This window comes from Pleurodeles waltl, chromosome 5, assembly GCF_031143425.1.
Source record: "Pleurodeles waltl isolate 20211129_DDA chromosome 5, aPleWal1.hap1.20221129, whole genome shotgun sequence".
In the NCBI taxonomy this organism is placed as follows: domain Eukaryota; kingdom Metazoa; phylum Chordata; class Amphibia; order Caudata; family Salamandridae; genus Pleurodeles; species Pleurodeles waltl.
This window is the reverse complement of record NC_090444.1, coordinates 320,357,887-320,384,048: the sequence shown is the minus strand read 5'-3', so window position 1 is coordinate 320,384,048 and position 26,162 is coordinate 320,357,887. Positions and strand designations below refer to the sequence as shown.

Below are 26,162 nucleotides of genomic sequence, written 5' to 3'. Positions count from 1 at the left end.
TGGTAGACCAAGCTCTTTTTATTTTTTTTTCCAGATCCATTCAGATTTTTTTCTTTTTGCTGCTGTGAAGCTTTCTGTTGTTTCCCCAAGTTCTTCTGTTTCTGCTTTTCACAAAATTCTTTTTTGGGAGCATTTCGGTGGTGTTTCCATTTAAGGCCTACATCCCATGCCATGTTTTGTGTATGTCAAATATTCCAATATGTTGCTTATGTCGCTGTCTTGCCTGTCAGTATTTCTTACCTGAGCCTATTGTTTATGTTCATGTTGTTACCCACAGTTATTCTGTTACTTTCCTATTCATCCAAACTAACTTTTATATGCTCCCTCTTCAATTGTTATGTTTACACATGCCTTCCTTCGATTTTTTCCTCCATGTCCCATCTCCTACATTCTTCTGTTTATGCAACATCACCATATTTGACCCATGTGCCCTCTCTCATTCTTGTAAAGTACAACACAACTAACACATTTCTTCTATTTATGCCCCTCTGCTGCCAATATTTTGATTTCACCATACACCTATATTTTGTCTCTTCACGACCTAGTCTATTAATTCTTCTATCCTATCTATCTCTCCGAGTTCTCCTTTGTAAGTCTTGTCCGCTAGTGTTATCCTGTCTAACTCCCAGCTCTTCCATTTTTCTCTTCAGGCACCACCCATACCACTCATGTGTTTGTACAATACATCCTTTGTTTTACTTGTGTTTCCACTACCTTATTCATGTCCCTTTCTACCAATCTTTAGATTTATGCACCACATTCACCAATCTCCATGCCTCCCACAGCTTTGCTGTCTCATCAATTCGCCATAAATCCTAGCATCTCCCTTTATTCGTTTTTTCCCACACCTTGTCTGTTTTTCGTACTGCCAAGTCACTTCCAATTCCTGCTTTATCTGCGTTCAATCTTTTTCGGTCTTTCCTGTTTTACCACATCACCTGGCATTATTTTTCTGTTCCTACACACTTGTATGTGGTTATCCTCACTCATTCATATTCTCTAGTGAACACCTACTGCTTTGGTCCTCCCTTCTCTGATCCTGAAGGTTCTTCTGTTTGTAAAACAATCCTTATAGCTTATGTTTCTTCAGATGCTCTGTGTTTTAGTTCTCAGCTTGTCCTGTCCTCCTGATTCTCCCAGTCGATTCCCTTGTCGAGATGTTCTCTGGTGTGACGCATTTCCGGGCACTGGTGGCTGGAGCATGTGGGTGGTGGGGGTTGAGAAAATACACACTTTCAGTGCTCAGTAATGGTGCCATGCCTTTTCTCATTGTGTACACATTTAAAAATACTTATTATTTACCCCACATAAAAAAAGAATAGCACTGCTATTCATTGGTAGCTCTAACATCCCGTTTTCACTACTGCTTGGATTTCTTTGAAGGTAACATGTTCTGTTTGCACCAGAAGTCATTTTTATTCCGTTTTATTACTAGATGTGTGATTTTATTGCTGGGGTGCAACCTTTATTACATTGTATGTTACAACTAAAGATTATTCCTTAGCTACATATTTTAGCTCAATTAAGTAGAAGAAAAGACTTTAAAAGATTATTACACGATTCAACATATAATATAATGCTTCAATTCAATTAGTGTACACACTAATACAGTACATTAGGGACTATATTAATGTATTATTCTTTTACTGTGTTCATGTGCCCATTAACTTTTTTAACACATGCAAACTATTCTCGAGGATAAGAAACACATTTATTACAACCCCAATTTCTAATTATAGTGGCACGGTGAAAAATATGAATACCTCCATATTCTTCGCAATTCATACTAAAAATACAAAAATATTTTATGAATGAGATAGGATTTTGAATTGCATAATATTTCCATCTCCAGGGTTATAATCATGTGATTAGATGTAAAAAACATTTTATTCTAATCACCACTGAGAGTTTTAGACAAGTAAGAGGAACAATGTTAAAGCCACGGCAAATACACAAATACTGAAATATTTAATTGGTATGCTAGATGTTCCATGGCAAAATTGTACATATTTGTACCTTGTCGTGTTAATGGAAACAATTACACACTTGTTTTTACTCTTAAAGACACTGTTTTTTAAATATACAAACCACAAGCTAATATCCGCAACCAGAGAAGGCCCTCAAAGCTCTTACTTCGAAGTGTGTAGTGTTTGTAAATAATGATGATATTTGACTGTAACAGGAAATGTAAAAAAGCACAATCCTAATAATACACGATGTATTATTTTGCCCTACTTTACTACATAACAAGTATTGCAAAGCAATACCAAGCATAGAAAGCAAAATGGTAATGTTTAGGATGTTGATGTGATGTTGAAGGTGCACAGTATTCACAACTGCTGCCACCTGCAATTAGCTTAAATAATGCAGTAAACATATTTTAACATTTAATGCCAGAGGGTTGATTCTATTTTTAGCCTCTTAGAGGAGATAAAACAACGTGGCCAAAAGACGAAAAATATGATATAGATACGGGGTTGGTCTCTACTACCTTAATATTGTTTATCAATATTGAAATAATATAGGGGTACAAATATCATGTAAAGGTCATCTGCTCAAGGAAGCGGCTTGAAGAACAATCATACCACTTAAAAAAATAGTTATACAAAAAGAACCCCCTGAGAAAAGGGTTGTTTTCTCTAAATATAACAGAGTAAGGGAGAACGTAGTGGTTTTCGTGCTCTAATGCTATTGATACATGCACAATTGTTTTTTTTTTTTTGGTTCTTGATTTTGTTGCTTACTTCAAGTAATTGTATTCAAAATCTACAGGCCATATTTTTCTATTCACCTGCATAGCCTTTAGTTTCTACCACTGACTGCTAGGGTGTCAATTCTTACATGAAAGTTCACTTGAGCGTTGAATCACTAAAATGGCCTCCAGCTCAATCGCTGACAGCACTGATCAGCAGCGATAGTACGAAGGCAATGTAAAGCTATGAAGAAACACTTCCTTTTTTATGATTGCCAAAATTATTAGGTAAATAAATTCTAAACATTGACAGAACAGATCAGATTAAGACGAGAGCACCTTAAACATATTCACCAACCCTTCTAGTAGTTTACCCAAAAATGGAGTATGAATTTCCTCTTTAGTATCTGTTTATAGTTTGTCCCATACTCTGCAATGGTATCAGCTCCCCACGCTAATAAAAATCCGTTCCTTGAGAAACATAACGTAAAATGGCTTTTTCTAGCCTTTTACCTAAAGATATCTAAACAGATTACAGTTGTGTCAATATTACTATTCATTGATACATTCCTAAATGCAATAGATCATCATCATTGTCATTCACTTTTGCAGTGAACTACATCACACACATTTAGAATGACATGCTGTGCTTGCTTTCAGTCTTGAACATTTATTGGTTTTCAATGATATTTGTATGAAGTTTGGCACATTTGTTTGTAAGTATGTATATGAAACACATACATACATTTAAAGGAGACTACAAAATGGTAAACGTAAAAACTCCCTTCTCTCTTTATATCGCTCTCTTGATCTCATTGTCAACCTCTCCTTTTTCTTTATAATCACTCTTCATTCTCTCATTCCATATTGCTCTTTCTGACACTCTCTTCCACATATCCCTCGATCTTCCTCTTTCACTCTCCTATACTTTTTTCTCTCTATCAGTCTGACCAGCTCCGCTCTTCATGGCATATTTAATGCTACTGTTGATTTTTTTCAAATCAGTGTTTTTACAAAGATTTCTCATAGCGGTATGTGACTAGGAACCTTAGATCAGTCGACACACTTCTATTGTGTGACCAGATATAACTACTACACAATCTTCAGTTGCTGGATTAAAAATACAACCTAACTTTTTTTTACAAAAACTACAATAATAACTTTAAAACAGCATTAGCACCCTACTTTTTCAGTTGAAATAAAAAAATGTCACCTTCACAGGTAATGCTGAACAAATGTGGAATCAATACCAACCCGTGTCACCATTGAACCGGTATCATAGAGAAATATATCACATACAGGTCCTCTTCATGACTTTTAACTGATAGCCTTAGTTGTGCCATTAATAAGTCAGGGCACTTTTCACTTCAAAATAGCCTCAGTCATAGATATATGCAGATGCTTAAGTATAGAATATGTTTCCTTCTATTTGGAGGAGCCCTGGAGTAATGCAGATACTCACCCCATAACAGGCTACATTAATACACTTAGATTGATAGAAAGTCAGCAAGTACAGAATATGTTTCCTACCTAATTTGTGTGCAAAATGATCAATACCTGAAAAATATTCAACAAAATACCTTTGCTTTATTCTTAACAATTGTTTTGAAGAGGAGGTAGGGCCAGATGTATCAAAGGTTTTTGCCCATTCTGTGTCTATGGGAAAATGTGTTTGTACGTATGGCCCGTAGTGTCAAACACCACAACTAAGTTAGAAATGGCATTAACATTCTCTAAATAAAGGCCTTGTGTTATAAACTTTCTTGATTTAACTAATTTTTTGCCAGTGATCGTTACAAATCTTACTTTAGTTAGAGTGGAGCTCCCTGTCATCCAAGCAATAGCCAAGGCCATCAAGTACATTTTTCAGTGTGTTAGCTGTCCTGGCCAATAAAACTGCATCATCTACATATAATACAATTATTATTAAGCATATACCAATTTGCAGAACCTCCTTGAACATTGTAGTTGTAAAATACTTCAGATCATTAATATATGAAATATATAAAATCAAAGCTAAGGCACGACCTTGTCTGACTCCACTAGCTAATTTGAAAGACTTAGTGCAATTGACTATTGGCGGTATACCAAACCTTAGCTTTTAAGTCATTCTGCAAATGTTGCAGAAAAAATAAGCTGTGCTAGAAATTGTGTTTTTAGTTGGCTGGGGTGTGAGCCCTGGTCAAGGATCAACCACAATCCTAGTCAGGATAAGGCGCAGCAATCCTCAAATTAACCTGTGCTCAACCCCTGGTTGCTTGGCCCAGAGCAGTCAAACCATGAAAAACCAGGTTAGAAAAACAGAACTTGTTTTAAATAATAAAACAAATATGACCAAAAACAGCAAAAATCCAATAAGTAGAACTTGAGTTATGAATTTTTAAAGAATAAACTGTAAAACAGTGCTTAAAAGCAAGAAGCACCAACCGGGGATATCTTGTCACACCGAACTGGGACAAAGTCAAAAGTTCATGCTGATCACAACGGAGTGCGAGTTGACTACAGGGATCTAGTTAGGCCTGCTGAACCAAAATACTGTAAATCCTGGGTGAAGAGCAATGCATGGGTTCAAAACACAGATATCTCACTCAGACGGTGCGATGTGTCGATTCTGAGATGTAGCATGGCTGTGGTGCGAGATCTTGATGTGCTGACATTAAGGATCCTGCCAACACGACTTCCAGTGCAAAGATCAGTGTTGAGGATGCGGGATATAGTGATGATGATGTGTTGGTTCCAATCCACACAGTGGTGGCAATGCAGAAGTCTGGCAGTGTTGCTGAGGCTACCATCAATGAGGGATGCGAGGACCTTGCTCTGGGGAAGGAGTCGTGCAATCACAGTTCCCAAGGAGATGTGCTGGTCCCAAACTGTGGTGATGCATGTCTGTTGCATTGGTTCTGACCAAGGCAGTAGCTGTGATCCACCGTTTCTATTCTATGCAACAGCTGTGATGTGTCAGTTTTGCTCTCACAGCAGAGGATGCATCATATCTGCTGGAGCAAGCACCTTAGGCTCACTTCCAAACGTCCAGCAGTGGGGTCTGAGGTGGCACCACTTGGCAGGATAGACTCACAGATAGCAGTATCCAGGTGCAGAAGCATGGTGGTTCAGATCAGGAGGCCAGCCAACAAGCCCTTGAAGTCACTTTTTCTTCTGGGGTGGAGAGATGCAGGTCCAGAACTTCTCACCCCCAGGCAAAATGGCAGCAGGCTCAGGTCAGCCCAGCAGAGCAGGAGTCCAGCAGACAGCAGTCCAGCAGAGTGTCAGGCCTTTAGTAGCACACAGTCCTTGTTCTTGGCAGAATATCCACAGGTTCACAAGTGTACTGAAGAAGTGGTGTCTGAGGTTCAGCATTTATACTTTGGTGCTCTGGTTCTGGAAGGTGAGAAATGCTTCTAGACAGTGGCTATGAAGTACAAGGGATCCTCTTACCCCTCTGCCCTGGCTCCATGATGGCTGGAGTGAAAATACAGGGTTGTTAAGTCCATTGTGTGTGGAAAGGGTACAGCCTCCTCAGGTGTGAGTGAGGCTGTGTCCAGCTCCTCCCTCCCATCCTGCCCAGGATGACCTATTAAGAGACACCTAAGCTCCCATTGTGTGTGGCTGTCTAGGAGGAATGCACAAAGCCAAACTTCCAAATATAGCCAGTGTGACCAGAGACAGGCTGTAGGCGCCAAATGGCTAATGTAGGAACATACAACATTCTAAAAGTGGCATTTTCGGAGTTTCAATTTAAAATATGAGTTCACCATAAGTTAGAATTTTAAATTGTGATTCTAGAGATATAAGACATGAGGGAAGCCATTGGAAGCCACTCTTATAAGATGTAATAAGCAACTCCAATGTTATCCTATGGGAGAGATAGGCCTTGCAGTAGTGAAAACGTAATCTAAGAGTTTTTCACTACCAGGACATGTAAAACTAAAAAGGTACATGTTGTACTCTTTGAATAAAGTTTACCTTGCCCTTGGGGCTGTCCGAGGCCTACCCTAGGAATGACATATGCACTAAAGAGGATTGCTTGAGCCTGGCAAAAAGGTTTATTTACTGTAGTTTAAACTGTACACCCAGGCTCTGCAATTGTTCTCCTGAGGCATGTTGAAAGGGCTACCTTAAGTGGGTGACACAATCAGTGCTGCAGGCCCAGTAGCAGCATTTAATTTACGGGCCCTGGGCACATGTAGTCCACTTTACTAGGGACGTATGAGTAAATTAAATATTCCAATTGGGAAATAGACCAATATCACCATGTTTTAATGAGTGAACCCATGTGCGTTAGCACTGGTTAGCAGTGGTAAAGTGCTCAGAGTCCTAAGGCCAATACAAATAGATCTAGCAAAATGGAGCAGGAGAGGCAAAAAGTCTGGGGGGTAACCACCCTAAGGCTGACAGGTCAAACAAGATGCTTGAGTCAACATTATTGGTGGCAAGAATGGACCACAGTTTTAACCTATTGACACAGCCATAGGCCACACTGAGATCTATCAAGGCTGGATTCAAATAACTCTTGTTTATTACGGTGTATTTCTCAATTAAAAGGTGTTGGTTGATGCACTGCTCTACAGCTCCCAGACTAGATCTAAAACCAGATTGTCTATAACCTTATTGCACTTCTGAGGAAATATATTTATCCCCTGCCTAGCTCAGTATCTGTTTAATAGTAGTCCTCAGACTGATTTGCATATGGCTGGGTGCAAACTGGAATGGCATGGTGAGCAAAAGAAAAATGGGTTTAACCCAAGATCTGTGACTGGGGATGAGTGTTTGAAAAGTTTCAGCACTCTATCCATCATCTTGTTGTGTTGCTATGTTTTGCGCTACGTGGCAAGGGTATGCCCAGACGTTGGTCCCTTGCTCACTGTGCCACTAGATTCAAGCTAGCCTGGCTGATGAGGGGTGATACCCTGAAAGCAGTCCCACGATGCCTGTTTCCTGTCCAGTAAGGACCTGGCCTGGCAGTTCAGGCTGGACTGTTCCCATGGGGTACAGGGTCAAGACTGATTTGCATATTGCTGGGTCCAAACTGGGGTTGCATGGTGAGCAGAAGAAGAATGGATTTAACCCAGATCTGTGACTGGGAGTGGGTGTTTGGGAAGCTTCAGCACTCTGTCCATCATCTTTTTGTGTTGCTACCCCTCCCCAGTACTTTTGCCACAGAATCTATCAAAGAAATGGGATGGTACATCGTGGGTCCTTTCTGTTACCTATTTTGTACATAGGCTTTATAATTCACTGTGACCAGGAGTCTGGTATCCTGAATGTACTAGCTGCATTAAGAAACCTGGTAGCAATTGGAGCCCAGAGATAAGTATTTACTTGTAAATAGGTCCATGCTTTCATACCAGGAGTACTGACAGAAGATCATGTTCACAGTAGTATGCATAGGGCACCCTATTCCTAATTGATACCCAATTATTAATGGGTGGATAGACAGATCTCATGATATATATACTTGAGAAATACATAATTCAGTCATCAGCAATGATTTACAGGTCAAGATTTGATTTCCTATTAGTATTTAAAACATTTTGGAATTGAAACTTTCCAAAGGAAATTAGAGTTTTTGGACGAAATGGACAGCAGGACATCCTCCTTGGCCTTGTCTTTCATGTCTTGTTTCCTAAATCTCACCACTTTTTTTCACATTGGAGTTTACAGATTGCCACCTTTCCTCTCCTTCTTGGTGATCTAGAAATAGCTTGTCTCAAATTCCTGTTAGCCTTGGAGCAAGCACTGGCAAACTATCTTTCTTGGGAGTCGGTGTGTTTTGTAATTATTACATTGTTAATCAAGTTACTTATACATTTCACCAAATCCAGAAGTAAAGCAACGGAATTCTGTAAAAATAATTACGATTATTATTAATATAAAAATAAGATATCAGTAGAAGCCATTCCAATCTCAAAATATGACCACCTTCTATGACTTCTGCCTCCCTATGTATTGTTTCATATTCTCCTGATGGGTGTGTGAGAAACTTTAGACTTAGTAATAATGAATTGTGTTCGCCATAAATTGATGGTCCAACACAGGAACCCAAAAATATATATGACAGGCAACTGGAAATAAAACAATAATCAATGATGGATGAGTTACCTTTCCAAGTGTAGGTGGGACATCGAGTGGTGATAATAGTTGTCATTTCATGGCCATCTAGTAAATTTCTTACTAGTGTTAAATTTGAGAGAAAGAATCCCTGTTTATCAAACTTATCCATTGCAACTAGAGAACTCTTCATATAATGTGTATTAATATGGGTTTCTGGTTATTGATTCCATACCAATATTGACATTAAAATCACCAGCGAAAATGTCATGATTAGTTTCATTTGTTTCTTAATTAGTATAAGAATCAACCAGGCAGGACAAAGCTACTACGTTGGCCATATCATTCTTGTTAAAATGATTATTATAAAAGTTAAAAGTTGTAGTATTTAGATATTGTCTTCCCAGGTTAATGCTCTGTATTTTATAAAAATTCATAGGAAGACACGAACATTACTGTTCAATTAAGTTTCTACCCAGATAATCCACCAGCCTTTCACTCTGCTAGATGTGGCTGGGACTATGGGGGTAAAAACAGCAGGATATCCATCCAGATAGTATGGAGAGATGGATCAGTTCTCTTGAATTAAAATAAGTTGGAACAATTTGATAAAATCCAACCATAATGTATCTGTTAACTTTGATTGTAAACCAGCCATGTTCCATGACAAGACATTAAAACTAGTAACATCAAAGCAAGAATACACGTCCACGCCTGTAAGGAAGTTGCCAATCTGGCCTGCAGCTTCACTGATATAGACCAATTTTGAGTTAAAGGTAGAGTGAAAGTCAGATTGGGCCAGAGTAAAAAAAAACTTCCCTATAGAGATATCTGCACAAGCTAATTGCATTAGTGTACAAGGGATCCATTGCATGCATTGGCTTTGTTCCACAGTTGTTATGAAGTCAGTCAGTTCCAAAGTAGAAAAGTGGTTGGAATCACTAAGGACTGATTTATCAACAACGAAAACACCCTTAACAAATATGGTCTAGGAGGGCATATAGGTTCATAAAGAATCCCAAGAGGATTGCTTTAATCATGCTAATAGATTTTGTAACTTTATTGAGAGCATTAAATAGTTCATGAACCAGAGCAGATTGTGGACTTTAATACCATAGAGTCCCCCTTAAATGCCCTTTACTGATTGCCCTAACCGAAAGACCCTTCTAACAAAAACAAAGTTGTTCTCCAGGTGACAAATGTACTGCACCTTTTTCTTTACCAGTGTAGAGTTTTTTTTCTTCAGTTGCTTGAAAGATTCTATTTTCTCAGGGCCAAAACTGGGGGCAATTGTTAATACCATGGTAAAAGGGGTTACTGAAGGGAGTAGTTTCACAATAGCAAGCAAGTTACTACCCCCCTACTGAAAATAGAAGAAGTAGTGGGTCTGATAGTCTACAGTATATTTGTGGATATAACAGGTACCACAGATGGTGTAAAGTCACTAGCAGAGCGTCAGAAAAAGCATTTCCAAAGGTGGATTTGATTTGCATTAGCATGTTTCCGATTCCTAGAGGGTTGGAATGTTCCAACCTTAGACTCATAGTGAATATCTGCTAAGAAAGTGTCCCTCGTGGTCCTTGGCCCAATATAAAATACAATCAAAATTTCTTCCTTGTCTTCACTTACACCAAGTCGCTGTTCAAAGCAAACAAAGGCTGGTTTAAATACAGCTATAACTATATACCCAAATTATCTAACAACATGTGGTTCAGTGCCACAGATGGTTCCTGTTGTATCACAGGGACTGTGTTGACATTAGAAGCTCTCAGGTAAATGGACAGTACCTTGTTAATTGTATTTCCACCAGTTTCTGTGGCTAAACCAGGCTAAAGTCAACTTCCTCAAAATCTATGCTCAGCAAAGCTCCAGAAACATAAGTGGCAAAACTCCTACTAGCACCTATTCACTTTCCCACATATATGTACTTTCATTTATTGGAGAGCCCACCATGGTGCTAATTTGTGGCATATGACTGATAAGACATTTTTCATTCTTGGGTATTTGAGCATCCAAAGCCCCAGCTGCTTTTTAATGGAAAAGAGTTCAGGTGGGGCTGACATTTCTTACTGAATGTAATATCAGTGCAAACACTTGGAGCTTTTATCTCACCAATTATTGAGAACATCCACTATCAAACAATAGAGCCAAGAAGGGTGGCCAAGCCTGACCTCTTCCAGGCTCTGACAGCTGCACATTGGCCCTCTGTTGACCTGGCCTTCACTCTGGTAAGCCCTGGGGACATAGTACGTGCACCTGGGCTGCAGCCCCACCAAACACACTATATATAGCACTTTCTTTAGCTTCCTCCCATTGGCAGCAGGTAAGGTGCTGGGCAGGCTGGGATTTACAGTCCTCCCCTTTTAGACAGAAAATCAGTCCTATATATCACTCGCAGTGGCATTGCCAAAGCTGCTAATTAGCGCATTCCTCCACCTCCTGCTCCTCCCCTTTGACAGCAGGATATTTGCAGGGCAGCCTGGGAGGTGCAGTCTTCCCTACCCAGGAAAAAAAAAAACAGTCCCAAATTTCACCCATTGTAGGCTGCCAAATGCACTATGTAGCACTTTCGTCCTCCTCCCCTCTGGCAGCAAGTAAGGTGTGGGGCAGCATAAGAGGTATAGACCTCCTTTCCAAGGCAGAAACTTAGTTCAAAACATATTCATAAGTATGGATGTAATGAAATGCACTTACCGCTCAACACACAATTCATAACACATCCCTGTGCACTATTACTGCAAGAAACCTCCTAATGTTATACACAGGCTTTTTGGATCTTGCACAATTTTTTTAGTCCTACATATGCACAGTACCTGTAATTTCCATGGTCGCTTTAGTTCTGATTTTTCTTCATCAAAAATTATAGGGAAAAAAACCTCAAAACTAAAACTTTGGCATTTCAAGAGGGATGCGTTGTTAATTTTCTACTGGGCAATACCTTACACCATTAATCCCTCTTCAGAAACTTCAATGAACAGTGGCAATTTCATATGCAGCTTAGAACGTCTATACCTTAGAAGGACATTTGGTACTGTGTAATGTGTTGTCATTGAACAGCCTGGCAAAACATTTTTTGTGACACATCAGCCTTTAGATATTATTTGTGTTTCTTATCATTAGAGCTCATAAAAATATGCTTTTTAGTTTTGAAATTTAAACATTAGGGCATAAAGAGAATCATGTAGTCTGTGCCAGGAGAATAAAGATTACACTCAACTCTGATCACCATGGACCCCAGTCACAAAGGTCTATATTTGAAAGTTAAAAATTTCCTGAGGAATTACTCTGAATGCAACAACAGTCATAGGGTGCCTTTGTTGCTCAAGTGCAAAACATGTAGGGGGTCATTCCAACCCTGGCGGTCGGGATGACCACGGAAGCACCGCCAACAGGCTGGCGGTGCTTCCCTGCCCATTCTGACCGCGGCGGTAAAGCCGCGGTCAGAAAAGGGGATCCGGCGGTTTCCCGCCGGATTTCCCCTGTCTGGGCTGAATCTCCATGGCGCCCACTTCCCGCCACCCTGTTTCTGGCGGTTTTTACTGCCAGGAACAGGATGGCGGGAATGGGTGTCGTGGGGCCCCTGGGGGCCCCTGCACTGCCCATGCCACTGGCATGGACAGTGCAGGGGCCCCCTAACAGGGCCCCAGCATGATTTTCTCCGTCTGCTTAGCAGACAGTGAAAATCGCGACGGGTGGAACTGCACCCGTCGCACCCCTGCAACACCGCCGGCTCCATTCGGAGCCGGCTTCTGGGTTGCAGGGCCTTTTCCGCTGGGCCGGCGGGCGGTCCCTTGGCGGGCACCGCCGGCCCAGCAGGAAAGCCAGAATGACCTCCGTGGTCTTTTGACCGCGGAGCGGCCAATTGGCGGTTTCCGCTTGGCGGGCGGCGCCCGCCGCCCACCAATCTCGGAATGACCCCCGTAGTCTTGTAAAAACATTTTGACTTAATGGGGCATTCTGGAAAAGAAAACTGTTACAAATTAGTCACTCTCACATATATTTATTTTTGCTTCTTCATATGGAAGATATAGTTCACAGCAGAGAAATTCCTTCCCATGTGTCCTGTCCACTCTTGAAAGTCACTTACACCTTTCATTCATTGGAGTAGATTTGTTTCTAGGGTGGAACCTGAAAATTGAAGATTACCAAAATATATATGCATTTCATTAAGCAGCAACACCACCACACATATTATTTTGCCCACCATAATAGCCAGTCCCCACCATTTCTCTTGCAGTTATTAATTTAAAATTTTCAACATAAAACACAGCTAAAAATGGGGAATTCACTTGTTAAATGCCTGATTCACAAACAAATTGCTTCCTAGGTTCTGCTTATGTGCATGAAAGCAGCACTTTGGAAGAGTACATTTTGAATGTGAGCCATAGAATAAGTATTGATGGGTTTGTACTCATAAGTTGCACTAACAAATGTAGAAATCCGGCTTGTTATCTCTTTCTATCTCTAATGAAGGAACGTGGCCAAGACTGTTGGCATTCCAAGCAATGGCAATGCAAATTAATGTGAATACCCACAAACCTGTAAATTGTGCTATCTTATCTTGAGACCTCCCCTTGTCATTATGCCAAAATACCTCTTGTTGCATTTCTATATTAATATTATATTTTCCTTTTAGCAACATAGTACCTATGCTATTTGTTAAAGTCTATGAAAAACTCTTTAGCTAAAAGTCATCTGTTCTCCTTTTTATAAATTTGTTAGAAATCAATATACTTATAACGGAAGTGAACATTGTAAACATGCATATGTAACTGAAACCAAACATGTGCAAAAAATAATTATAGACAATTTTCACTGCGTTTGTTTCCATTAATGGTTGTGACTTGCTCACAGAAATTCCAGAGTAAGTTATATCTAAGGCTGTAATAAGTCACTCCTGTTCACAGAAAATCCTTGTTTATCAAGCGCATAATATTCAGCAGAATACCTTTTGGTATGTTGCACTCAAAGGCAAAGCCGTTCTTTGTCAAATTCATAATTGAACATAGATATTTATGTGCACAGTATGATACTTTACTCTTTACATTAACTGAGACATTGGTCAATGAATTTTTCAATATGATCTAACTGAATTTCAACCAAGTCCTTGATGTGTTTCCATACAAAAGACTCATAGGCAAGTTTACTAACATTAGCTTGCCTCTCAGGATGAGATTGACCATGTAGCAATACAGAGATTATGCTAGTAAATAAAATATATTCAGGCAGGGGAACAAGACTTTTGTGGCGTTAATCACGTGCAACGTAGATGACTGCAATGATGACAAGGATGGATGAACGATTTTCAGTGCCTTACAGAAGGACTGGAATTTAAGTGATGCTTTACAGATGATACTTTGTTTAGCAGCAGGCTTGCTACTTAAGAATTGCAAAAGGTAAGGGTTAGGTTAAGGAACCATAATGAGCTATAATATTGATGGATACAACAAAGACTCATGCAGAAATGTAACTCTTGGGTGAAAGTCATGAATGAAAAAATATAAAGATGGGCAGTTATTGTTAAATCTTGTAAGATTTGACTCCTACCTTGATGTTAATTAATGCTGTATAACTCCTTTATCCAGACATTCCAGTTTATTTGGGAAACATCCTAACCTCTTTTGGTATTCAACCTCTCATAAGTATTCCCACCATAAAACCAAAAGGTGTCACACCTGCTCAAAATCTGAGCACTATTTCTAAAAATTGTGAATACTTATTTTTGATATTGTTGCAAAAATATAAATATTATGATTTACATCAAGACGTACATTTGTACAACATTCAGAATTTCATTCTGCACTCTATTATGAACCCCATAATGCGTATCAATCCATTGTTAATAGCTATTTACAGAGTCAGAGCCAACTTTGCTTGTGTCAGCAGTTATTCCCACAAATACAGCAATTTTGTAACACAAAATGTATAAAAAATATATTATATTATGTATCAATATGATATTTGTAAGCATTAAATAGGAACATGTTAGTATCTCCAAGCGGAGATCAATGTGAATATGGCTAGCCATAGTGAGCTTGTAAAATGGATTTTGCTATTTATGGAGGTGGGACATCTAGCTAAATCCATGTCATCTGCCTGTGGTGCTTGATGTTTTCTTGGCATCCTAACTGGTGTCATGTTGCACTCCTGACGTTTATGTTCCTGTTTCTGAACCAATGGTTTACTTTTTGTTATGCCTGTCAGTTTGTTCTCTTCATTGTGTACCTTGTGATAGGGGTGGATAGCACAGGAGTTCATTGTTGATATCCCACATTCTGTATCCTATGTAGTTCTTGTGTTGGCCATTCAGAGTTATTTTACCTAGGCATTTCATGCGTAAGAACGTATGCTTATCTGCTCTCAATCCTAATCAGGTAGGCCTGCAATGGGAAGTCAGATGAGATACTCATTATCCCTGCTTCTACCTTTTGGGATGTTTATTGATGCTTTTCTGTTATTCCTCTGTGGAAGTGTTTTGTACAACAGTCAAGGGAACCGAGACAATCTGTAATCTTCTACCCAGACTGCAATACTAGAGTTTGCTTGAAAGTTACTGCTCGTGACAAAGCCCAGGTGGCCAAAGCAGCACAATTGAATTCCCTAACGTTCCTATATATGGTGATCTCTATTTTACGAAAGATATGGAGTCTACCACAGCATTGCTGCTTGCAATTGAATTTTGATTATTTGTTTCTGATGCTTCCTTTTTGGAAGCACATAAGTGTACAAAGAATTGCTTGGTCGGACAATCTTCTAATTTAGGTGAATATGAGCCCAGATCATTGAAGCTGGCTGACACATTCCTCTAAACAAATTAGACAGTGCTGGTTTTAGCCATTTTGTTATTATTTAAAATGATAAGTTAGAGATTGCATATGTTTTACTTTGAAGACATGTCAGAGGGACCAGAATAAACATTTGCTGAATGCAGCAGAGCAATTCTAAAGGAGCCATCTTACATTTCATTGAGAACATTTGGCTAAGATTACTGTCTCCCACATATCACACACTTGTAAGAGGGCACTCTGTCAATTTACTGATCATTCATATATTGTAGGAAAGTAGCCTCTTTCTAGCATGGTTACTCCCACTTTTGGCCTGTTTTGTGACTGTGTGTCAGTGAGTTTTTACTGTGTCACTGGGATCCTGATAGCCAGGACCCCAGTGCTCATAGATAAAAACCTATATGTCAGTATGTACTGGATGTCTCACTGGGACCCTGCTAGCCAGGACCCCAGTGCTCATAGTTTATGGCCTAATGTGTGTACCTGTGTAGTGCCTAACTGTGTCACTGAGGCTCTGCTAATCAGAACCTCAGTGCTTACGCTCTCTCTGCTTTTACATTTTTCACTGTAGGCCAGTGACTACATTTACCAATTTCAATTGGCACACTGGAACCCCCTTATAAGTCCCTAGTATATGGTACCTAGTTACCCAGGGCATTAGGGTTCCAGGAGATCCATATGGGCTTCAGCATTTACTTTGCCACCCAAAGGGAGCTCAGACAAACCCTTACACAGTACTGCCACTGCAGCCTGCTTAAAATAGTGCACACACTATTTCACAGCCATTTTCACTGCACTTAAGTTACTTATAAGTCACCTGTATGCCTAACCTTCACTTGCTGAAGGTTAGGTGCAAAGTTACTAAGGGCCAGATGTAGGAAGACAGCAAATTGCGACTTGCAATTTGCGAGTCCGAGCGACTCGCAAATTGCAACTCGCAATTTGCTATGCAGAACGGTGTCTCAGACACCGCCTGCGAGTCGCTATGGGGTCGCAATGACCCACCTCATTAATATTAATGAGGTGGGTCGCAATTTGCACCCCCATAGCGACTCTGGGCATTCACGGAGATGGAGGCCTGCTGGGAACAGCAGACCTCCATGTCCGTGACTGCTTTTAAATAAAGCAGTTTTTTTTTTTTCCAAGTGTAGCCCGTTTTCCTTAAAGGAAAACGAGCTGCACTTAGAAAAAAAAACGAAACCTTTAGTTTCGGATTTTTTTCAGGGCAGGTAGTGGTCCCTTGGACCACTGCCTGCTCTGAAAAAATATTTTTGGGTCCACTCACAAAGGTTTGCGAGTGGGTTACCATCCACTTGAAGTGGATGGTAACTGCGACTCCATTTGCGACCGCGTACGCGGTCGCAAATGGAGTTGCATACCACTGCGACTCGCAAATAGGAAGGGAACACCCCTTCCTATTTGCGAGTCGGAAATGCATTTTGCGAGTCGGTTCCGACTCGCAAAATGCATTTCTGCATAGCAAACACACGTTTGCGACTTGCAAACTGCGATTTTTGCCGCTTGCGACTCGCAAACAGTTTGCTACATCTGGCCCCCTTGCACTAGCAAATGTGCCCCCACATAGTTCAGGGCCATTTCCCCAGACTTTGTGAGTGCAGGAACGCCATTACACGTGTGCACTACACATAGGTCAATACCTATATGTAGCTTCACAATGGTAACTCCAAACATGGCCATGTAACATGTCTAAGATCATGCAATTGTCCCCCCATTCCAAATCTGGTATTGGGGAGCCAATTCCATGCATCTGGGGGGCTCCACTATGGACCCCCAGTACAGCCAAACCAGCTCTCGGAGGCTTGCACTGCAGCTACAGCTACCAGTAGCTACAGCTACTGGCTATCAACACCCCAGGGGTGGTGCCCAGAGCTCCTCCAGTGTGTCCCAGACTTCAGCCATCTTGCTTTGCAAGGTATGGAGGCACTCTGGAGGGTTCTGAGTGGCCAGTGCCAGCAGGTGACATCAGACACCCCTCCTGGTAGGTCCATAGCTGATAAGGTAGGCAATCCCCCTCTCAGGGATATTTAGGGTCTCTCCTGTGGGTTCTCTTCAGATTCTGCTTGCAAGTTTCCTTAAAGAATCCTCTGCAACAACTTCAACCTCTTCTGACCTCGGATCAACCGCAGCCTGCTCCAAGAAATGCTGTAACTGCAACAAAGTGTCTACAAGAGACATTTTTCTTCAGCATCCTCAGCTCCAAGTCAGCAACTGCAACAGTTTCCATGGTGTGCATGCTCTGGGCACTCCCTTTCTTCATCCTGCACCAGAAGGACCGAAAAAAATCTCCAGTGGAGTGACGGAGTCACTCCCCTGCTTCAAGCAGGCACCTCCCAAGGCGACAACTGGTACACTGGGACTCCTATCACGGCCATGAGCATGCTCCTAAGGACACAGAGGGTGGACATCATCAACAAAGACTGTCCTGAGGTCCTGCTGATGCAATTTGGAGGAGGTAAGACCTTGCCTTCCCCGAGAACGACAGTACCCCTTTGTATTGTGTTTTCTTTGCCTCCTGAGGCCTCTGTGCACTATTTGCAAAATTCCTTCATGCACAGCCTGGCCCAGGTCCCCAGCACTCCACCCTGTGATGCTCAACTCGCCGAGTTGTTCTCTGGCAGCGTGGGACCTTCTTTTGTTGTGCTGCATCAACCATGTTTTGCACCTCCTTTGAAACAAAGATCCCGTTGCTTCTGGGGGTTCTGGCTGGCATCCTGAGGGCTCTCTAAAGTACTGAGAGCCCCCTATTCCTCCTCACACAGAGTTGAGGCCCTCAGGTCCCTCCTGGTTTCATCAAGTGCCATTTTGATGAAAAATGCACTTTTGTTGTACCCAAGGCTTGTTGGTGACTCCCAACACGAAATCTCATCTGCAACAATCTTCATGCCATGGGACATCTTTTGCATCATGCAGGAACCCGCTGGCATCTTCCTAGGGTACATTTCTGCAGTCTTCTACTTACCAGGGACTCTTCGTATGCACCCTCTTCTTGGTTGACAGGGGCTCCTGTCCTTCCTGGAACTTCTTTCGACTTCTGGACTTGATCCTCTTCCTTTGCAGGTCTTCAGGTCCAATAATCCAGCAGTTGGTCTTTGCAGACTTGGTTAGCTGATGCAAACTCCCAAACACAAGGAGTAGTGTGTCCAAAGGAAACTTGCAGTACTTTACTCCTGCTTTTTTGGGCTCTGGAGTGGGGTAATCTACTTACCTTTACTGTATTCTTACTCTCCCAGCAATTCTGCACACACTACTTAGTCTAGGGGGGGGGATTTGTGATTCACATTCACTTTTTTAATATATGGTTTGTGTTGCCCCTAGACCTATTTTCTCCCATTGCATTCTATAGGATTTCCTACTGTTAGCATTGTTCTATGACTATTTACTTGTCAAATTTTGGTGTCTAGTGCATATATTGTGTATAATGCTTACCTCCAGAAGGAGTATTGTCTCTAAGATATTTTTGTACTGTGTCACCCAAAGAAATACCTTTATTTTTGGTAACACTGAGTATTGTCTTTACTTGTGTACAAATACTGTGTAACTATAAGTGGTATTGCATGAGCTTTGCATGTCTCTTAATTCAGCCTAAGCTGCTCTGCTATAGCTACCTCTATCAGCCTAAGCTGCTAGAACACTACTACATTCACTAACAAGGGATAACTGGACCTGGTGTAAGGTGTAAGGATCCCCCTACATGTATCACATCCTTTTCTTGTTCATTTCTGAAAAATGCTACTATATTGAGGATGGGGGACTGAGTCTAATCCTGCGCCATGTGACAACTGTCAGCCTAACCCTTCTGGCTAGCTAGCAGCACTTGTCGCCCCAAGTGGGAAGGTTATGCCCAGACGTGGGTCCCGTGTTCCCCATGCCACTGGAATCAAGCTAGCCTGGCTGATGAAGGGTGATACCCAGAATGCTGGTTTCCAGTCCAGGGAGGACCTGGCTTGGCAGTTTGGGCTTGACTGTTCCCATGGGGAACAGGGTCAAGACTGATTTGCATATACCTGGGTCCTAACTGGAACAGCATGGGTGGCAAAAAAACAATGGATTTAGGCCCAGATCTCTGTACTGGGGGTGAATGTTTGACATTGTTCAGCATTCCGTCCATCACTTGTTCTTTTTGCATAGCTAGCAGCACTTCACCAGTACCTAAGAATAAAAGGTGATTTGTGGCAGACCTTAGCGCGTCATCTGGATTCCTAAGGGAAATCATGGTGGAACTGATCTTACCCCCCTTCTCTCAGTCACATATGTCTCATACAAACAAAGGTAAAACGGAAGCAGGACAAGGTTGAATACATTTTATTGAATCAACTACATTCAATGTAAAAGGCTTGTATTGTGATTGTAAAGATGATAAAACAATAAAAGCAAGGCAGTGACAAGAAAAGTGAAACAGGAAAAGTCTCACCATACTGTCACAACAGTGGTTCTGAAATCCCTACCTGCGCTACTAAGGTTCTGTATAAGAGCTTGGCAGTGTAACCCCTAATCTGCTCATCAGACCCCCTGGGAGAACTCCATCCCCCATACCTGTGATTGTAGGTAAAGAAGAGGTCTGGTTCTCTACTGCAAATTCTCCCACATGGAGGAAGAGACTATGGCCCTCATTTGGACCTCGGCGGTCTTTTTCAAAGACCGCCGAGGTACCGCCGTGCTGAAGACCGCCAGTGCAGGCGGTTTTCCGCTCAGCGTATCATGACTGCTGGCAGCCCTCTGCCCTTTTTCAGATGGAGAGCCGCCAGCATCCATACTGGCGGTCGGCGGTGAAGTGGAGGCTGCTCCACCTCCACCGCCACGTCATCAGAACACCACCCACTGAATCACATCCCAGGATTCGGTGTGGTGGTGTTCTGGTGACTGGGAGCTGGCGGCGGAGCAGTCCCCATGGATCCCGCTCCCTCCCGGAGGATCACCGGACAAGGTAAGGTGATCGTCCGTTAGGTGAAGGGGGGTGGGGGGTGTAGTGTGTTGTGTGCGTGCATGAGGGTGTGCGTAGGAGTGTGTAGAGGGGGTGTGTGAGTGCATGTATGCATGCTGGGGTGTGCTGTGTGTATGGGAAATTTATGCATATACGTCTGTGTGTATGTGTCCGTGTATGTCTGCGTGTATGTGAAGTAGTTGTGTGAGTGTGCGTGTAGGGGGTGGGAGATGTGTGTGTCAATGTTGGGAGGTTGGGGAGGGGGATCCTGCCCCCTTTGGTGGGTGGTAGGGGGGTCGTGGGTTTGGGGGGAAGACTCTGGGGAGGGGGAGCGAGGTGGGGGAGACCCCTATCAGTGCCAGCGAACGTATTCCCTGGCACTGATAGTGCCTACCGCCATGGTTGTTGTGGCGGTACAGAACCCCACGAAATCCATGGCGGTATGCGGGGTCGTGATTCCGCTGATGGTCTAGTGACGGCCGCCGGGCTGGAGACTGAAGTCTCCAGCCCAGCGGTCGTTACCACCTTGGCGGTCGGAGTGTCGAAGTGGCAGTTTGGCATGGAGGTAACTGCCAGGCTTGTAATATCATTTTTTTTCTGCCAGCCTGTTTGCAGTATTACCGCCACTGCTACACCGACCGCCATGGTTGTAATGAGGGCCAATGTCAGATCTCAGCAGAAACGTGCAAAGGAGATACGCAGTGAACAATGGCAACTGGATGGAATCCCCACCTTCATGTAGGGGGCAGTGAGGTGCTTTATAATAAAACATCTGGGGCCAGATGCACTAAGCAGTTTGCACGTCGCAATGCACAGACCTCATTTTGCGATTCGGTAACCTGGTTACCAAATGGCAAAATGGGTTTTTGAGTTGCAATTAGGAAGGGGTGTTCCCTTCCCAAATGTGAGTCACAGTGCAATGCAGGATTGCTTTGTGACTGTGAACGCGGTCGCAAACCAATCGCAGTTTGCACCCTTTTGCGAATGGGTAGTAACCCATTCGCAAAAGGGAAGGGGTCCCTATGGGACCCCTTCCCTTTTGCGAATGGCACTGCAAAAAAAAATTCAGAGCGGGCAGTGGTCCGATGGACCACTGCCTCCTCTGAAAAAATGAAACTAAAATGTTTCATTTTTTGTTTCTGTAATGCATCTTGTTTTCCTTTGAGGAAAACGGGCTGCATAACAAAAAAAGAAACTGCTTTATTAAAAAGCAGTCATAGACATGGTGGTCTGCTGTCCGTAGCAGGCCACCATCCCTGTGGGGGCTGCCATTCACAAGGGTGTCGCCAATTGCGACCCACCTCATGTATATTCATGAGGTGGGCCTTTGCGACCCCCCCCTGAGAATCGCAGATGGTGTCAGGGACACCATCCAACATTCTGACTCGCAATTTGCGGGTCGCAATTCCGAATTTTGCTACATCTGGCCCCTGGTGTTCTGAGAAAACTACCCTGACGTGACAACATGTATACCTCTGTGTATAAGATTTGGGGACATATACCAGCAATAATTCGTAATTTATCACATGCAACCTCAAATGAGGCACACAATGAAAATGTTGTGCAGAGAAAAGAATAACAGATGTCTGTGTAAAATGACAATCTGATAAAGTTATAAAAGTGTCTCCACTAAAGTAAGGCTTCTGGTAAAATATACAGGAATAAAAATGCATGCCTCGAAGTCAAAGGGCACAAGCGGCAGGCCCTGGCTAAAATAACGTGCCTGTATAAGTAGCTAAGGTAAACTTATGACACCTTCCCCATTTACAGTTCAAAGTGTATAGGTCCGTAACAAAGCCTAAAGCCAAACTGCCATTTCTACAGCTAAAATGTACACAATGAAATGTCTATTTTGACAAGTCAACAAGACAAAAAATGGGTCAAATTAAAACTGGTCAATTTAGAATTTAAAATAATAACAGGCTAACTAGGGCCAAATGACAATAGGTCAGCAATAATCATGGTCCTATAGAAAATTGCAAATTTCATCCATTTTAATCGGATCCATGAAAGACCTCACTTTGGCAGATGTTGACATAACCAATTTGTTGACAAGGAAAGTGAGACAACACTCATGTTCCAGTACCTAAGGGCTAGCTGAGGTGGCAGCATCCCGTGCAGCGGCAGGTGTGGTAGCACCAAGAGCCACTTGGTCCTCAAAGGGTGACTCATAGGAAGATTCCAGCAACAAGCACAATCTCAATGTGCACGTCTGGTAATGAGCCCTCAGTGAGAACATCAAGAGATCAGCATTCAAAAAAGGTATGCGCTGTGTAGCAAGACAGGTGCATTTTTGAAAGGACATCACAAGCAGTGAAGGACAGGCTGCACAGAATTCAAAACTTGTCTGAATGACAGAGACTAGTTGCACACCAGTTCTTCCAGGAGTTGTGCTCCAAAGTACTGCATCATGTGTTCATGACACAGGCTGGTGGAAGCGCCGTCAGTCCTCCTTGTTGAGCTGGGGCAACCATTGCAAAGAAAGAATAGTAGCAGCAAAATGCTGCCAATTAATGCCAAAGTGATAGGGAATCCCCCGAAAACACTTGAGAAAATAGAGTGTATGGCTGAAGATATGCCAATGAGCAACTCACCTCATCGCTGGATCCCTCTCTCCTCCCTCCGACAATACCAACACAGTAGCGCAGAATCTGAAAGCATGGATCACCGAATGCGCCAACACTCTAGCCCCTCTCCACCTGACGTCGGCCAAACGTGCACCCAAGAAAGCCAGCCGGTTCACCACCAAACTCCTGGAACCAAAGCGTACCGGCAGATGTTTAGAGAAAAAATGGAAGAACAGCCAAACTAGCGAAGACCTCACCGCATTCAGAGCCGCAACCGTCGCCCACCGACGAAAAATCAAGAACACTAGGAAGGACGTGCTCTGGGAGCACATCAACTCCTCTGCACACAACTCTAAGGAACTCTTCTCAGTCATCAACGAGTTCACAGATCCTCCCTCTGAAGCCACCACCATCCACCCAACACAAGACCTCTGTGACAAACTTCCCTCCTTTTTCCACCACAAGATCCAGTACATCTACAACAGCTTCCTCCTGGAAAATCCTGGCACTGGAACCTGTGACCAACCCACCCCCCACAACCCACTCAGACCATCCACAGATGGTCCATTCTCACCATAGAGGAAACAGTCAACATCATGAGCAACATCCACTCTGGAGCCCCCTGGATACCCCTGCCTGCACCACATATACATCAGAGCCAGCACATCCATCGCCCTCGAACTCCGAAACACAATGAACTGCACCATCAACACGGGCACCTTCCCCAAGGACTGGAAACACTCCAAAATATGCCCTATCCTAAAGAAACCTTCAGCTGACCCAACAGAACTAAAGAATTTCCAGCCCATTTCTGATACCATAGCCTGCCAAAATACTGTAGAAAGCAATCAACGTACAACTACGGAATTTTATTGAGGCCAACAAAACCCTGGACAGCTCCCAGACAGACTTCTGCAGCAACCACAGCATGGAGACAGCCCTCTTGGCAGCCACAGATGACATCAGATAACTTCTAGACCGCGGCCACACTGCTGCACTCATACTCCTCGACTTCTCAGCAGCATTCAATACGGTCTCACATACCACTCTGCCCTCCACATCATAGGAATCCGTGGAAAGTCCTGGAATGGATCCACTTGTTCCTCTCCAGGAGGATGCAGAGGGTCATACTCCCGTCCTACACTTCCAGACCCACAGGAGTCAACTGCGGAGTCCCCCAAGGATTCTCACTGAGTCCCACAATGTTCAACTCCGCAACCTAGGAATCATCCTCAACTCCTCTCTAGCCATGACCCGCCAGGTAAACTCTGTTGCCTTTTCCTGCTGGCAAACAATCCACAAATTTTGGAAGATCTTCAGATGGATCACAGCAGATTGCAGATGTCAGTCACAGGACAGTCACCCACGCTTTCACCCACGCTTTAGTCACTAGCAAGCTTGACTACGGCAACGCTCTCTACGCCAGCACCTCACCCATGAACATCAAAAAACTACAACTCATCCAGACTCATTCTGGACCTCCCTCACTGAGAACACATCTCCCGTCACCTGTGGACCCTCCACTGGATACCGGTCGAGAAGCGAATCACCTTCAAGCTTCTCACCCACACATACAAGGCCATACACAACACAGGACTAGCCTACCTGAACCACCACGTCTCCTTCCACACCCCTGCCAGTTCCTTCTGCTCCACTCAGATGGCCCTGGCCACTGTCCCTCATATCTGCAAAACCACTGCCAGAGGACGATCCTTCACCTACACAACAGTGAAAAGCTAGAACAACCACCCCCTGCACCTCAGACAAAGCCCGTCTCTCACCATCTTCAGGAAGAACCTCAAGTCCTTGCTCTTAGGATAGGCCCCTTCCCTCCCCCAGTGCCTTGAGTCCCTCACGGGTAAGTAGCTACGCTGTACAAATACTGATTGATTGATTGATTGAGAGGAAAATATGCTGACAAAACCAGAACAAACAGCCTTTAAGAAATGTACAATCCCAGCAGTATTTTAGGTATTAAATATTCACCCTGAAAATTCACTGAAACATCTTGGAAAACTAATATTTAAGAAGGACTGTATCACTGCAGTTGACCTCGCCACTTGATCATAGGTCTCCATGCAAATGTAAGCACCATGTGTTTTTGAAACAAAAGAGCTTTCAGACTGCCTAGCTTGTCAAAGTATGTGTTTGAAGTAGCAATATTGGGCCAAATGTCTGCTACTTTCCTCCATTGGGTTGGAGGATAAAGCACATTACAGGTGACAATTTGGGAGTGTGAAACAATGTAGGCAATTCCGGATTGCATTCTACAACAGTTCCATATGTTCAGAACCACATAGCTCCCATTTTAGAGCACCTGGATTGCTGGACATATCAAAGGGACAGCAACTCACTTCAGATAACAGGCTAAATTTGCTACTGAAGCATTACATGTTCCATGCAAGGACAGCTGTTTACAAACCATTGAATGGCTCACCGAAGTCTCACACTTGCTTCTTATAAGAAATACCTCTTTCATGCCATTGAAACATTTGTACAAGAAGGGGAGCTCCCACACCTCATGAATGTAGCTATCTCCTAGCCTTTCATTTCTGCCTACAGGAATGTGCTTCAAGCTCGTGGTGAACTGAAGTGTGGAAATAGGCAGATTAACAACCCCATGAACTAACCAGACAGCAGATGGTATTTCTGACACAGTAAAAGGCAACTTTTCTAACTTTTTGATGTTAACCATGACAGAAGTCTCTTCTTTCTTAGCCATTATTTGTTACTGTTGTGTTAAATTAAATTCGACAAAGAGGTCATTTGAGCTAACATATTGCAATGGTACAAGACCACTTTTTAAGACTTTTAAAGTCCAACCTAACTGCATAAAGGACCTTAGTTGACTTTGTCCATGTTGCAAAGATGACATGCCATTTTGTATAATGTTGATCTCAGAAGAAATTATATTGTTGAGCGTGTACATGTGGTTGGACAAGGTGTTCATTCCATTATCTCCAACGGCTAATGCTTTCTGTAAATTTTTCTGATCTATTTGCTGCAACTGTGCTGCACCTTCTATTTATGCAAATTTCTAAATTTCATTATAAATTACATGTAGGAAGCACTTTTTTCGTTGTCTTCTGGGGCCCAACAGGAAATTGTGTAGATTTGTGTCTTCTGAT

The 26,162-nt window shown here is 42.6% G+C and overlaps 1 protein-coding gene across 21 annotated transcripts in view; it reads left to right on the top strand.

Annotated features, from left to right (window-relative positions):
* Positions 1-26,162, top strand: part of NRXN1 (neurexin 1) — a 1,474,248-nt gene that overhangs the window by 4,516 nt on the left and 1,443,570 nt on the right. The window lies entirely within an intron of this gene.